General features: G+C 42.5%; 1 protein-coding gene across 6 annotated transcripts in view; it reads left to right on the forward strand.

The window, feature by feature from the left end:
• The first annotated feature begins 1,910 nt into the window (after positions 1-1,910).
• TUNAR (transmembrane neural differentiation associated intracellular calcium regulator) overlaps positions 1,911-15,332 on the forward strand; it is a 165,239-nt gene continuing 151,817 nt past the window's right edge. For 3 of the 6 annotated variants that reach the window (XR_011739428.1, XR_011739427.1, XR_011739429.1), the window contains exon 1: positions 1,911-2,353. The gene's annotated coding sequence lies outside the window, so the exon portion shown is untranslated. The remainder of the gene's footprint in view (positions 2,354-15,332) is intronic. The other 3 variants (XM_071809613.1, XM_071809611.1, XM_071809617.1) reach the window with 1 other exon arrangement.

Consider the following 15,332-nt stretch of genomic DNA (forward strand, 5'->3'; position numbering starts at 1 on the left):
AAAAGCCCCTGACTGATTTAACTACATGGGTCTATCCCAATGTATCTTTTAAGATAAACAGCAGAAAATAGGACTGAAGTAGGAGCCAGGCTCTTCTCGGTGACAGCCAGTGATAGGACAAGAGGTAATAGGTTCAAACTGGAACACAAAAGGTTCCACTTAAATTTGAGAAGAAACTTCTTCTCAGTGAGGGTGACAGACACTGGAGCAGGCTGCCCAGGGAGGTTGTGGAGTCTCCTTCTCTGGAGACATTCAAAACCCGCCTGGACACATTCCTGTGTAACTTCATCTGGGTGTTCCTGCTCCGGCAGGGGGATTGGACTGCATGATCTTTCAAGGTCCCTTCCAATCCCTAACATTCTGTGATTCTGTGATTCTGATTTATAAACTTTCCCTCATCATCCAACTTCTCACACATCTTGTTGCCCTGGAAGCAAGGGAGTCGGCCAGGACCAAAGATGGTTTTAGTTAGAAAGACCATTGTACTGTACAAAATTTGTGCTAGTTGAAGAGTGTGGCTGAGAACCCACAGTACTCTCTATGATGAGCTATCATTCCTATCTTCACGGTTTTGAAGATCACATCTTCTTACTCAGAGACCAGAAATGCTTGCAGGACAGTGGGTAGCTGGCTTGTACTCCTCTCTCAAGAAGAAAAACAACCTTTCAAGGGTGACTTTGGTTCTCAAATGATTTGAATATTTTGAGACCTTTTTAATCAGAGTAAATAAACACAATGGAGTTCCTTAAAGATGGAGGGAGTTACTAGAATTTTTTCTCTAGCTGTTGAAATGCGTGCTGCAATTTGTAAAGTACCTCATTTCCTAAAGTATGTGCAGGTGGTGATTGTTTGCAAGGTCCAAAAGAGAATCCAAGGGCCAAGTTCAATATTAATTTGGAACAGCCTTGCTAATTAAAGAAGTTAATTCTAACAAACAACAGAGATGATTTTTTTTTTTTTTAAGTTATTGCAGCTGTTCCACATAAAAAGCCATGAGGCTGCTCCTTCGCACACCCTGAGATGCCGGCATGTATGTCTGTGTTTTTGTCATTATATGTAGTCCCCTCTAACATAAAGCATGCGCAGGGGCCTTAGTTAGCGTTTTTTAAAGATGAGTTGCTATAAAATTTTACTTGGCATTTAACAGTGAATTGAGTCAAAAGGGGCTTTGGAGGGGTGTTGAGTTAGAAAAAAAGCATTGGATGACACTTTTCTACTTGTTACATAAGCACACTCTTCAAAGCCTGAAGGATTTTATGTACAATTTAGCCTCAAAACAGTGAAGTAGGGCACTCAAATCTTCATTTTGCAGACTAATATGAACTAAAATTGAGATAAATGATTTGCTACTTGTACTACAACAGCTATAGAAAGAATAAAGTTTTTAAGCCTTTATTCTTAAACCTCTGCTCTAATGAGTGAACACACACTTTTACAGGTATAGCTCAACAGGCATTTTAGAGTTTTTTTTTTTTTTCTACAACTAGCACCTTTGAAATACTACTTGTCAGGCAAGATTTCCCTATTGAATGTTAATACTATGAAACCTATTGTTCTGTTATCATCCACCATTTTGCTTGTCTAAAATCTAAACAGCTTTTTAGGTATATCTAAGTGGGGATTTTTTTTTTCCTTAAAGAAAATTTATGTATTTACTCATGTGTCTGTGATGCTCTATGAGAGAAAAGCAGTAATATGTGAAAGGAAACAGGTGTAAGAAGGCTGATACTGTCTGAAAGGAAAGCAAATAAACAAAGCATTTTCGGGTGGCTCCAGAGGAAGGCTGGGGTGCTTCCCTGGGGAGGTGTTCTCTGGGGGAGCTGCCGGCAGCCGGGCGGCGCGGCCGGGGCCACCCAGGAGATGGTGCTGTTGGACCGGGAAAGCGGCACAGCCCTGACCCAGAAGCATCTTTCAATGCGGTCCTCCCTGTTTTCCGTCTGTCTTGCACGTTATTCTTCGGGGTCCTCGTTTCCTTTTGGGAGAAGAAGGTGTCAGTGTTTTACCGGGAGCATATCCCGATCTGGCATGTGATGCCGCTCCCAGACAGACATCCCTGCACCCTCCATGGAGATGACGCTAGAGCTTGAAGGCGATGTTTTTCCCTTGGACTGCGTGGCTGGCGAGATGGTAACGCCAAGGCGGGGAGCAGCTTCACAGCTCATTGCTTTCATCGGAGCAACTGCCTGAGAAGCACTGTGCCAAAGCCAAACCTCTGCTGGGTGCCCACTGCGCTGCTGCGAGGGGTGGGGAGCAGCGTGCCCACTCGTGGGGTTCCTCGGGGACCCGCTGCCTGCCATCTTCCCTCAGCCATCCTCCGAGGCGGCCTGTCCCCACACACACGTGTCAGGGAAAGGTAAGCGCAAGGGCGGCTCCATGGCGAGGACTTGAGCGGGGCCAAGCGTGGGGTGCAATGACATTTTGGCTCTGGTGCATGGCGGGTGTGGGATGCATGGAGCAGGGGTGCAGCAAGCACCTGGAGGGGTGCACGGCTCCGGGGCACCCTCTACCCGTGTTTCAGGCACTGGGCGCCAGGCTTCTTCTAGTACTGGCGGGCTGCAGCGAACACGTGGATCTGCAGCCAGATCAGGGTGGGATAATTTGAGGTGGCAAAGGGGAATTTGGGTACTTTCAGTCCAGGGTGTCTCAGCAGAGCAAGAGGTCAGATGGTTGTGGTGATGTTTTCACTTGATTTGCTGTTTTATTAGCATTCTCTGTATATGTTCAAAGGCTTCACATTTGGCCAGAAAAGAACAGCAAGAGCTGGATCAGGTCAGCAGATGCCCTGGCAATGGCTGTAGTAGTAAGAAATCACCGGACAGGGTATTTACACAATATTTTCTGGAAGAGCTCAGTAAAGGCCTTTTCCCTAGTTGCAAGAGGGCTTATGTCTCTGAGTATTTCTGCATGTGTAACCAGACAATGACCAGGGTTTTATACATCATATAAATCAGCAGCTCTAATTCATCAAGACTTGTGCCTGAAGTCTTTTCTATCTGAATGGGTATTACCAAAATTAGGTCTTTTTATATGCAGGCACAGAGGCAGACAGCAAGCCCACTGCAGGTATGCAGGTGGTTTACAAGGCCTCACCAAATGCAGCTGCTGTTCTGCTCTGAACTAATTTTGAGTTTGTTGCACCCAGAGCTCTGTGTTTGAAGTGACTGTGGCTGCCGGCGGTGAAGTGGTTGGTGAGGGGAGAGCCATCCGTGGGGAGGATGGCTAAACCACACGTGGTGCGGACACAACAGGGAGGCCAGTAGAGGATTTGAGGATTATGTCTGTTCTACATTTCGCCTCCTCTCTTCTAAGCCATTAACAGGAATTCAGTGTTTAGCCTTGCCAAGGCTTGTGGCAGGCAGAGCAGTACTCATTCTCATTGTTTTTCCATGGCCAGAGGTTGACTAGGTTTTTTCTTTTTTTTTTTCTTTTTCCCAACTTCTTGCTAAAAATAAATGATTTAAAGTTAAGCTGACACACTGTGAGGGCTTTCACTTCATGAGAAATCATTTGGCAGCATGTGAGAAGGGAGCTGGGTAAGGATGGGGTTGAGGAACTCTGTTGTGTGGTGACAACCAGGTGTGTCAGAAGCAGGAAAACAGAAGAAAATACTGAAGAAGCTTCTAACAATTTAGGAAGAAGCAACAGAAGTAAACTAGCCTGAGGCAAACTTGTTCAAATACCTTTGCTTTTCATATGAAATTGAGGTACAATTCAGCTTGTTCAGCAGAAGAGCTCTCACGTTTTGGGTCTGGGACTGGAAGCTGCTCAAGCCCAGGCCTCAGGAGTGAGTGTTGTGAGCAGGAGGTGGTTTAGGGCTCAGACCATGACTTTAAGGCCATCAATGTGGTCCTGCACATCAGCGCCTCAGAAAGATAAACTCTTCCTATGCATCAAAGGGGAGTCTTAGAAGGCATCATACAGTAAGTCACAAATTTAGTTTTAGGGTCCATTTTGCACTGAATTCTTGGATAAAATAACGTGCAAAGGTTCAGCACTATGACTCAAACCTCTCTCTCTGAGACCCCAACTCACCAAGCTACAGCATGAGGTTTCCTTTCACCCCAGAAGCTTTACGGTTCTTTCTGAGCCAGGAACCCAGCCCCAACAAGTGGGAGAACACAAGCGCTTTTCTCTCCTGGTGCCCTGCCTGGTGGTTGGGTCCTTCACTTGAGATGGGCAATGCTGGCTTGACCCCCCTTGCCTACAGCCTTTCCAGGTCCAGAAGCAAGCACTACGCTGTTGCAGAAAGGCAGCTTCTACCACCAGGTTGTTATTGCTATGGATTACACACTCCAGGTTTGCCGACTACTCCCTGGTTTCTGCCTTTGGTAGATCTAAAACAGGGGGTAGGTGTCTAGAGTGGGGGTAGGTGGCCAGAGTCATAAGTAGATATGGAATTTCAGATCAAAATTCCCCTTTTTAGGTGCCTAAATCATTACATTCTAATATTTGGTACTTAATCTTAAGCCACATGCAGGAAGGAATTCAAAGCAAGATTACATGTGAAGCTGCTAATAGACATATAAATATAATAGGATCCAGCAACTTAGTGGTAAATACAAAAAAGTGACTGAAATTTGAACGTGAGAACATCTGGGTTTTGGTCACATTGAAAGGGTTAGTCAAGAAAGCTCCTGAGGGAAAAGTACAGGAAGAAAAATCCCTAAAGATGCCCTGAATTCCGCTTAAGAACAATAGTAGAGTCTAGAGGTCATGTATGTTGCTAACAAAAATAATACTAGGAAAGCAAACAGGAAACCAGTACAACCAAATGGCAGGGCTGGAGAGCTCTTTTGAGTCAAATGGGAATCCTTCCAAATGTGAAAATCTAACCATAGCTTTCCAATGCATTGGTTTATTAATTAGTGTAAAGACTAGATGAAAGGGAAATTAAAAGGAAATATGGTGGACTGCAAACATCCAAAGGTATAAAATAAGAATGCTTCAGGTTTGTCAGTCAGAAGAGTAGAAATAATTAATTGGTAGTTCAGAAACTGGATCACTGAAGATTAGAGACAGAAATTCAAGAAGATAAAGGCATTGCTGAGAATCTAAATTATTTCTTTGCATCACTCTTCAGCACAGATAATACCAGAGCAATACCTACTGGGACTTGCTCTTTCTTGGTAATCAAGATGTGTCAGAAGACGAGCTGGAACAAATCGATAATTTAAAAAGCAGCAAATCATCAGCTCCAGATGGTACATTGAAAATTTCTGAAGGAGCTTAGTATGAAATAGCTGATCTGCAGCACAAATATGCTTTTCCTAATTAAAAACAGCTATTTCATGGGAGAAGTGGAGGGTAACAATTATACCTGAAGTTAACAATGGGATTGAGATAATTTGAAGAAGCTCACACTCCCTTTATCCAGACATACATTTCTGTTCCATAAACTGGTTTGAAACAAAAAAAAAAAAAAGTGGGAAAATGGTATAATCATAGGATCTAAAGAGCAAGGTTTCTGCAAAGAAAAATCATGCCTCATCTTAATCTGTTATAACTTGAGCTGGGCCAGTCTTGTCATGGACAAAGAAGCAGCAACCACCATCATTGAGATAAGGCTCGAAGGACCTTTGGCTTATGTAGGATACCGTGAATCAAAGAGAACTTGCTGCAGATCTTTTGAGTGGTGTGACCGTGCCAGGCTGTGTGTACAAAAAGGCCTGATCATCTTGGCATCTCCACGCTGCATCAGTCCCATGACTTGTTCCTGCCCTGTGATGGTTTGATCCCACCCAAATGACACCAGGCTCCACTTCCACCTGTCCTAGGAGGTGAGAAACCAAGAAAGGGCACAAGTGATCTGTTTCTAGCCCCTGAGAGACATTAGCTGAAGGTTGTGTCTGTATGCCTTTTAGGTTTACAACTCTGAAAAGGTGAATATTGTTGAGAAAGCAAACACACCGCTTTTAAATTTTAAGTCCTACAGAGGATGTAAAAGCCATTCTGAGGAACTGCAGGAGAGCAGAAACTGGGAGTTGAGGAGCATCAGAGGCAGCTGTGGTGCAGGAACCTTCCTGCCGGTAGCACCAAGATAGTAGCTTTGTGGTGGATGTGTACACGGGGAAAGAACAATATTTTTAAAAAGTTCAGACCCTCCAACTTGTTAGGTAAATCCAGGGGCTGGCTGGCTGAATCCTCTTTGCCCCTACCAGTGTCACTCACTAGAGGTACAAATAGCAGTAATTAAAAAAAAAAGATATGTTGAATTGGCTTTGTAACAGGAAGAATTTTCTACAAGAGAAACAGAAAATGAACATGGCAAAGAATCTAATTTCAGAAAAAGAAGCAATGTATCAATTTCCCCTCCAAATGCCATTCATGAATTAGATATAGTTTCAACATCAACATTGTTTAGCAACATCCCAGGATGTTTATAGTGAATACTCAGATGAGCTGGGAGGAGGATGTAATCAGAAACCATACCTTTGCCCTTAAAAATGTGATTTTTTTTTTTCTATTGTAATTTTATGCAGATTGAGATGATTTGTGGCCTCCTCATTGTGTTCTTTGTTCCCACATGCTGCTGCAAAGGTACCCACCTGCTTCTGTGCTGCCAGCAAAGGCTCACAACTGGCCATGTTACCTGGAAAAAAATCTCAATAGGATTCTGTGGAACAATTTTAGGAAAAAAAAAAAAAAACCAACACAAAAAACTAAAAAAAACCCCCAAATTAACAAAACAACAAATATTTCATGCCTAGATTCTTTGTCAGTAGAAATCAGTAGTTTTCACCATCTTCAATCAGTGGTTCTTCACTCTTTTTAGGAAGACAACAGAACTACCACCTCCTTGTTTCCTCTTCTCCTTTATCCTTTGTTTTTTCCTGTCAGTCCTTCTCCTCCATTCCTCCTGATCTCTGCTTCCATGTATTCTTCCCTCGTTCCTAGGATGTCCCCTTTCTTGCCTCCTTTCCCAGATGTGTGCTGTTGCTCATCTTCCCCTATACCTGCTGCTGCCTCCTCGCAACATTGTCAGCTCACAGCTGTATTGACTCCAGTGCCCAGCCAGAGTAAATTATGCAAGCAAAGCTAATTAGAAGGCATAGAATGCTGTGTCTTGCTCTTGAGATCTGTGCATCTCAACACTGCAGTGTGCTCTGCTGATTAGGAAATACCTATTCATAGTAATATTACATGATACAAACTTAAAAAAAAAAAGAAAAAGACAAATTAAAGTCTTCTAGGATAACCCTGCTGGTTTTCTCTCTGCTCTGTTCTGTGCAATTATTTTCATATCAGTAAGTTCCAGTATACAGCACTTCTAGTGTTCCACTGGGTGTTTGGTGGAGAACAGCATCAGCCACCACATGCCTGGAGAACTACATTTTTGGGTTATAAACTAGACTGTAGATTTTAGAAAAGCTGTGTTTCACTTCTTCCTCTAAATTTTCTATGCAGTCACAGAAGGGAGTAAAGGTTGGTGCAGAGGTGCCTAGGACACTTTTAAATTAGCTAATTTAGATGCAAAATTGTTTTAGCCATGGCAGCATGCAGCAGCGCAGCATGGCTGATTCAGTCAGGTCCCACTGCTCAGTTTTTTCAGTGCCCTTCTACAAGAAAAGTCTCACCTCTCTGATGCCATGGGACACTGTGGCTCATGTTGTCACACAGTAATTCAGCTGTTTAATGTGGCAGTTTGATGATACGCAGGCTCATGGGCTTTCCCAGATGCACGATCCATTGTAGAGTTGAGTTGCTAACACTTCAGAGTCAGTGAGTTTGGGTCCTTCCTTTCCATTTATGAAAACACCCACAACTATGAAAGCTCAAGAGACCTAAGACCTACAAAAAAGTTGGACCATGTGTACATCAATGTCCTAATCAAATGTTTCTTTAGAACTGGTTTCCATGCCTGAATCTCAGACCAACCTGCAATGATCATTATTTCTACACCAGCAGAATAGCAGACAGCTCTGACATTTCTTCCCATACCCAAAACTACTTTGGGCTGGATAATACAATAAGATGTTGGTGATGGTTGCCTCAAGCAATTCTCAAAACCAGTTTATTCATCGTTAAGACAAAGAAAATTTTTCTCCTCAGTAGCAGGACTATGGAGTGGGAAATAGAGATTATAGGCACAGTCTTGTGGAAAAGCTTTTTGTTAATTATAAGTAACATCTTGTGAACTCTTCTAAGATGTCCAAGTTGTGAATGTTTGGCTGGGCTCCAGCTAGCAGAAAAATATAGATATGTTTTCTCATCATCCTGCCAGAATTAGGCAAATTGTAACAATGCAGTTCGCGATTCTGTCTCTCCTCCCCCAACTTCATGGCTTAATGTAGGGTCTGAGTTGGTGCACAAGTTGTTTTTCATCTTTTACCCCCCAAAATAATGGAGTGGGGGTGTAAAACTTCAGATCTTGTGTCTAGGAGAAATTGCTACCTAGTTTTCTACTTGCAGAAGCCAAAGCTAAAAGAAAATAACAGCAAATTTTCCTCAGAAGAGGTGTATTATTTTGTCTGGTCAGTTATTGTGAGTTTGTTTTCCAGAACTGCTGAATTCAGATGGAACTTTAGGTCCTTGGTCACTTTGAAAATCATGACCAGGTTTTCCACATCCAGGCAAAGGGCTGTGATGGTTTATGTAGTAATTCTGACACTGAGGATGAAATAGAGACTCCCCCTTTCAGAGGGACTCTCTTACTTCAAGGACTTGAGGGATTAAAAGTACTGAAACCTTGCTGTTTGAAATCCTTTCCATTTTGACGTAAGCTGAATTGCACCAGTAAGTGCAGTCCCCAAGTTTAGCACAAATTGGTGCAGCCCGAACTCTGAGATTGCATCTGAGCCCCCCTGGTTTATTTTTTGACACTTCATTTTTCTTATGGAGATCACAAAGCATGCATGATGGAGCTTTGCATTTCCCCGGAAGAGTACTGCAAGCTGGTATCCTGAGAGGATGACAGGAACCTATCAATTTGAATTTTACTAGGTAGGCAAATCCTTGTTTCACTGTATCAGTAGTTGGGTTAATACTTCATTCTGTTCACTGTCCTGCTTTGACTGGAATTTCAAATGCTGAAGCCAATCTGGCCATTTCTGGGTTTTGTGTTTCTGCTTCCAGGTGACCACATTATGTTGCCGTCTTGCTTTTTCAGTATGGATGTCTCCATTTAGATCTTCTGAAAATAAGTTTACCCTATTCTTGCATATAGAACATTCCCAGAGTGTCCTGGAAACTGATTTCTGGGAACTTACTTGACTTTGAGATCACATCCTGGAGGATGGAGGTATGAAACTGTAATTGGTTTCTCAGAGTTGATTTTCTCCTCCTATTAGTTCACTGCAGATGAGCGATTCACTCACTTAACTATAGATTGGCTCCTCAGATTGAAGAGCCCTTGCTTGCACTCATATTTTAAACATTTCTCCTACCGTTTCTTTACAAATAGGCAGTTGAATGATAATAAGTTTGAACCTGAAGTACCTTATTCTTTTTTTACCACATTAGAGTGTAGCTGAAAGCATCCAAATTTTGGTATACCTGTTAAGAAAATGATTTACTGTTTTTCAAAACATACTGCTGCTTTTGTTGATATGCCCCACTGGAGCTTAACAAATATGTATTACTTTTATTACCATGATAATACAAGCCTGTATACTTTCTGATGAAATTCAAAGAGGAACTTTCATTCTCTTCTGCTTGCAATTAGGGCACAGAAACTGTTCAGGAGGAAACCCTGACATCTTGCAGTGGTTTGTACAGGGGCTGTGGTCGTGATGCCAGAGCAGCAATTGTGAGACTCTTTGGGCTTTCTTACTGACTCTGCTGGAGATGCTTCCTCCAGGGCTCAGGTTCTGTTTCCCATTATATCGATGACTTATTAACCCACTGAGCAGGATTTGTCCTTGAGCCTGTTTCTGCAGCACCAGTGAAAGGTGACCAGTGATGCTAGGTTTGATTGTGCTGTCTCTGTGTCCTCCTCAGGAAAACGGGCTGCATGTGGTGGGATACACAGGCTAAAAAGCACTTTACTGTGCTACTGCTGTGTTACAACTGGTGTGTAAAACCCAAATAGGTTTTAATGTGAGAGTCAGGCAAACATTGGCATCTGCACGGAGGTGTGAAAGGGCTGTGTGTGCTCTGACCATAGTCAATGGTGGTCAGTCAGTACTGTCAGACGGGTCTAGAGATGTGTGCAAGCACCAGAGGCTCAGTTCCATTGCTTGAACTTACGTGCCTGGTGCCATTTGCGATGCCCTGGAGTAAGTGTGACGCCCGTAGAGAGCTGGAGATTTGGCACAGGACTTTTGCTGTTATAGAGTGGCAGCTGCAAGGCCACGCTGGGCACCTCCAGCTGTCAGTTTACACGGTCAAACTTCTCTGTCTGCTCAAGGGTGAGATGAGTTGCTTTCAAGGTTCTGCTCACTGTATTGGCACAATCTCCCAGTGATGTCAACCTGGACACATCACTCACGTGTAGACACCTGGATGGAGGCATCTTCACCTCCAACTCAATCCATTTGCTTATGGCTAAAAATAGAGATCCAGCCCCTGGAGACATTTAAGTATCTAGGTAAGCAGCTCCAAAGGGCAATATATTCAGCCTATTTTTAATACCTATTATAGGATGAAATGGATTGCACTCTGAAAGTGCCTTTCATCTAACTGACTAGAGAGAGAGACGAGGCATATTAACTGTTTAACGTTCAGGTTAAGAAAGTGAAGAGCATCCCACCTTCAGTTCAGATGTAATCCTTTTAACTCCACTGACTCGGAAACATCTTTCTTCAGTTACCCACAGGAAAGGTCGTGTGGCAGACCTGGTAATGATATTCTGAACCTCAGGAACATCTTGAATATTTCTGAACTTTGCGAAATGTGATTGACTTAAAGATAGTTGAAATTGAGCTAAGCATAAGCTAAAAGCTTACTGCTTTCCCTTCCCCAAATAAAGCTTTACACATTTGCAGCCCCAATGAGAATACTTCCTTACTCTACTCCCCTGGACAATTCCAGCCTTCACTGCTCTGGGAGGTGATTTCTTATCTCCTCTCACTGTTTTCCTCCTTTTTGAAAGATAAAAAGACCACAATTTCGCTAAGGTTGGTCTGGGAGACATACAAACCATGATGGCTGCAGTGGGATTGATGGGGGAAGTTTAGTGTGGGAGTAATGACATTTTCAAATTAAGGCTGGTTGACCCACGTGCTCCTTATAGATATATCTCGTTTAGAAGCTTAAGTGAATTATATGTTCAACGTTTTAAAAGGAGGTGGGAAGGAAAAAACTGGGACAGATGAAAAAGTGCAGCAACAATGAATGTCTGAAAAGTGCCATAGGGATCGTATAAATCCACAATTCACTGATCATCCTGGGACGTGGGGAAGTAGAAGTAATTCTCAATGGGTGTAAACTGTGTTAACTCCAGTGGGATTAACTTCACTTATATCAATAAGAATCCAGCTCTCACCAGTGTGGGCTGATGGCTCTGGTGAGAAGGTGATAAAGTCAGCTTGATATATCACTAAACAATATTGTTTTGCCTCCATAATTATCCAGAATGTAATGTTCTGCAGGTGCTTTTATTAGTTTATATTTTTATCTGTATATAGATGATGAGAATGACTGGAACTTAAAATGGATCCCACTTCTTTATTCTTGATTTAGATATACATAGAAAAAAAAAGAGCACATTTATTTACCAAGCAGAGTGTGTAGATCTGTTTGGATGAAAGAGCCAAGCAGATCCTGGCAGCTAGCAGTTGCTTCACGATCACTGTTCTGTGCTTAGATCCATGCAGAGAGACATATATATTTGTATGGACTTCTAAGGAAACCAAGCAACTACATGACACTGACAATTTGCTGTCTGTGTGTCCCGTGGTACCTTGTTTATAAAGATCCTGAATGATCTCACAAGGTGTAATGAAAAGAGGGTCACAGCAAATACAATGCCAGTAACAGAGCCAGGATGTCGAAGCCCAGCACTGGCAGGGGATTTGCACAAGAGCTCTCTGGCTAAAGCAAGAACAGAGTTGAGACTCCTGGGGCTCAGCTCTACACCACAAAGACAAGAACCTCTGCAGCACAATCACCTGGACAGTCCTGGTTTCTCTCTACAAGTGCTGGTCTTTGTAGTCAAGAGTGCCACCTACTGAAGTCATTATCGAGGTTATTATTAAGGTTTGCTCTGTGCAAATAAACTGTGATACCATCACTACTTGATGGTTTGGAGACCTGCTAGGTTAATAATGTACAATTGCAGCATAGGCCCATAACTGAACTCCTCTCATCTAGGGCCACCAAGCTACTGAGCTGGTGTCCAGCTGAGTTGCACTCTCCTGTCTGATGTCATGTGGTGGCACCCAGTGGTCAGTGCTGGTGGCAATAGCCCAGCTGTTTTCCATGTCCACAACTCCCTGTCATGGCCTGGCTGTTGGAACAGGACAGAGGTTATTGCGGTGGATGAATAATTCCTGGCATCCCTGGGGGAACACCTGGAAGGATGTCCCATCCTAGAGAAGCTGCTGAAGGTAAGTGCGCAGAGGGAAGGTGACGGGGATACTTTTGGTATTCTGAAGTGGGAGATAACATAACTGGGTTGTGCAGCATAGCTGAAAATGTGATATTTCTAATGAATCCATACCCTTCTCCCTCTCCATGTCTGTGCCGCTCTCAGCTCAGCCTTCTGTACTTCTTTCTTTGTTAAACCAGCACTAAAATCTCTTACTCACGAATTTCCATAAGCAGAATTGGATTCAAATAGACCAGAAATAAAGCACCTCTGCCTTCAGATCCACTTTTACTGCTTCTTATAATGCTCTGAGTGGATTTTACCAACCTTTTACTCCTCCAAATGCTGGCACAGCTTTCATAGGTCAGCACAAAGCTTAGGCAGCCTCATCAATCAGTCATCCTGCCTCGGGGCAGCAGGTGCCTGAGCTGGCCTTATGTGCTGGAAGGGGAGATTTCATGCAGGTGAGGCTGGTGGGAAGAACAGTTGGTGTTGGCAGTGTAACTGGAGGAAAATCTTGGAGCCATGCACACTGGGGGTGGCTAACCCTGTCACTAGAAAGTGTCATCCCTCTTTTGGAATAATACATCTGACAAGTGAACCCACTTTCACTATTAGTTTGGATAATAAACTCTCCTATATAGAATTCACTGCTTGTTGTTCACTTATGTAAGCTAGAGGTATGGCTTCTGGGCTCTCACTGAGTGTCTCCTTTTCTCTGTACTTTTCCAGCTCATTCTATGCAGGTGTTTTGTTGTTGGTTTTTGGTTTTTTGTTTTTTGTTTTTTGGTTTTTTTTTGTGTTTGTTTGTTTTTTTGTTTAGTATATATTAATTACACAAATGCTTCATGGAGAGGAAGGTTCATATCAAATGGTTTAAGCTATGAGTTAGATTTGGATGAGTGCCTTAAATTTAGCTCTGAACCAGTGGCAGTCTTTGAATTAATAAATACTAATACCCACATGAGATTCTGGTCCAAAGCAAGAGCAAGACACTTACTGTGTTCAGGTTCCTCACTTTCTGCTTATCAGCATAGCAAATAAGCACTTTTCAGGCAAGCAACAAGTGTCATGACTAACAACTGCATAGCGCTTATTCTTTCTTCCCAGCAGTTTTTGTGAGAATGGCCAAGGTCTGGTCATTTGGGTCAAGGATTTCAAAAGGAGTTTGATATTTTTGAGGACACTTGGAAAATTTAATACAAATTATCTTTGTTTGGGAACTTGTCCACTCTTGATTGCCTCAGGTTAATCAAATAGGGAGTGAGGGTTCAGCATCCTTTCCATTCCCCAGAGTTGCGGAGTGAGAGTCCCTAACAAAGTGTTTAGCCACCAAAGCTAGTGCCCAGAAATAGAATGATCAAATCATATAAGTTAGAGACTGAAAGCAGCTGAAGGCATGGCAGTAGGACAGGAATAACACGATAAAATTTTGGGAAAGGTTAATGCATTTTAAAATTAGGAATTTGTATTTTCTTGTCATCGGAGTAGAAAAAACATTACAGGATTTAGAACTGACATTGAATAGGTAAGTGAAATGCTGGATTTGGGATTGGATAAGTGATAAAGTTAGGACACTCAGATGGGATTTTTTTCTGACAAATTGGTGGGACCCTCAGTAGAAGTGTCTGGTGCTAAGTGCTGTGTAAGCAAGTATGCCAGTTCAGTCTCTTCCCCTCATGCATGTTTTCATGTGTATTTGCCAGTTCTTGTTCCAACACAAAGTCCTGCTGTAATATCTTGCCAACAAGCTGGCTGGGTGGATTTGGGAATTTCCAGCTTATGGCAAGACTGGAAACGTCACCAAAGCAGGGCATTTTGTGCTATTTGGAGATTCCTGTTTCCAGTGTCAAGAAAGGCAAGATGGACAAAACATTACCATTCTGACTCCCATACACGCTTGATCTGAACACAGGGCTGAGGGTACCCAGCAATATTTTAGTCTGAAGGAACTCTCACCTGCAAAAGGTGAGCTGAATTAGGAGCTGCTTTTCTTAACCACCCATGAATGAATACTGTTAGTATTTAATACTTGTATTGAGTCTCAGATAATTGCTAAAGTGCTGAACTGCTGTCTCAACTTATCTACATGCAATTAATAATATTGATCACCCTACATTGACCTTGAGAGTTAATAACTGGTTTTTCCCTTAGTTTCCCTTGATGAATGGTGCTTTCTATGTGCCAACTTATAATTTTGTCAAGCTGTCAGATCACTGGGCCTGATCCTGCAGACACTGAAACGCAAGCAGCGCTTGCTGCACTGGCTGTTTTTTGGGGATCAATAGGACTATTTATATCTAGGCTGAGAGCAAAAGTACTTTTTTTACATAATTTGGCCTAGGGGAAAGTCTACACAGATGTCTATGTATGAGTCAAATCACTTGAAAGCTGGGCAGGATACATGTATAAAGATCTGGGGCTCCAGAAGCTGGGCCTTATTTTCTCCATCTAAATTTTTTTTTTTTTTCCCAAAGGCTTTCCTGAAGTAAACACCCTGGTTAAGACACAAAATAGAGAGATAATTGAAACAATTTATTTGTCTCGTCTCATTTGGAGGGGCCATTAGAGGTTTTTTTGCTCCAGGTAGTCTGAATAACATTTTTTTTTCTCAATTTGCCTTGAACAAACTGAAGAATTCAGTTATGGTTACCTTTAATTTATAGGCTACCTTGGTTATCTAGTCCTCATCTTACTAGTTAGTATTACCTTATAATGAATCACCAGTACTGCTCTTGTTTTGTATGACTTTTTTCCCTTAAACTCCTATTTTGCTATGTGCCTGCACACTCCCTCACATCCCTCTACTAAAACATTATCTGTTGAGATCCGTACTAGAAAAATCAACTACTGACAGGACTGGAAA

Source organism: Patagioenas fasciata, chromosome 5 (genome assembly GCF_037038585.1).
Source record: "Patagioenas fasciata isolate bPatFas1 chromosome 5, bPatFas1.hap1, whole genome shotgun sequence".
NCBI classification, from domain to species: domain Eukaryota; kingdom Metazoa; phylum Chordata; class Aves; order Columbiformes; family Columbidae; genus Patagioenas; species Patagioenas fasciata.